The sequence below is a fragment of the Petaurus breviceps genome, unplaced genomic scaffold, assembly GCF_028583685.1.
Source record: "Petaurus breviceps papuanus isolate PSGF00001 unplaced genomic scaffold, PetGlider_PUasm1.0 188, whole genome shotgun sequence".
Taxonomy (NCBI): Eukaryota; Metazoa; Chordata; class Mammalia; order Diprotodontia; family Petauridae; genus Petaurus; species Petaurus breviceps.
Window position 1 is genome coordinate 39151935 of NW_027185804.1, and position 1064 is coordinate 39152998.

Here is a 1064-nt window from a genome sequence, read left to right on the forward strand (position 1 = left end):
TCCTTCTTATCCCCAAAATAGGAGTTTAATGTTGGAATCTTCCGTCTGCTTTGTTTCCTTTGCCTGCTCATTTTGCCACTCAATGATTTGACTTTTGGGCTTTTTGCCACAGTAGGACTCTGCCACCAGACAGGGGAGTTTTTGTCCCAAACGCTGGGGTTTTCTCAGCTGCCAGAGGTATTAGATGGGTGCCCTCTCTGAGGTCTCCACTCGCTCTGACAAGCTGGACACACACCCCAGGACCTTCACCCTAGACTGCAATCCAGATCCAAGCAGGTTAAAGCAAGAGCGATTACCCCTCAGACTTGTCCTTGGTCCCCCTACACTATGCAGGCCAGGAGCTGAAGCCGCCACGTGGCGCTGGCTGGCTGTGATGGCGTCTCAGCGGTTTCTCACCCTGGGGGTAAAAGCCACACACTCCCACTTATTGGATCCCAAAGTCCAGACTGCACTGGCCTCTCACCTTGTCCTTCGCATCTATGTATTGATAAATCTGGAAACGGCCACAGCTGCTGCTGATCTGGAGTCCCTCTGGCTGGCGGCTGGTCAGGCCCACCCTGGGGCTAAAGCCTGGGCGTGGTGCTGGGCTCTGCTCCCAGAGCGCTGTGCTGGCTGATTCCTGCCAGCCTGCCGGGGTGTCCTTGGTGGGAGGTTAGCTTCTCTGTGTCATTTTGTGGGTTCTGCAGCTCCGAAGTTTGTTTAGAGTCCCCTTTTTACATGGACTGGGGAGGGTGGAAGCCGGAGCCGCAGGAGGGTCCTGCTTCTACTCCGCCATATTGGCTCCGCCCACCCAGTGATCCAAAAATGAATACTTTTGAAAATGCGGAGGTGGTTTATCAACCCATAAATGCCAAAGACAAAGTGAGAGGTCAGTTTGGACTTTGGGAATAGCAGGTCCAGGAGTTCGGTCCAGCCTCTTCCCCAGAGGGAGAAGTGGCTAAGGTGAGGCAGCTACCACCACAAGACTGCTTCATAGCTCATGGTCTGCATATTGTAGTGGGACAAAGCAACCATTCTGAGGGGTAATTTCTCTTGCTTTAACCTGCTTGGATCTGGATTGCTGT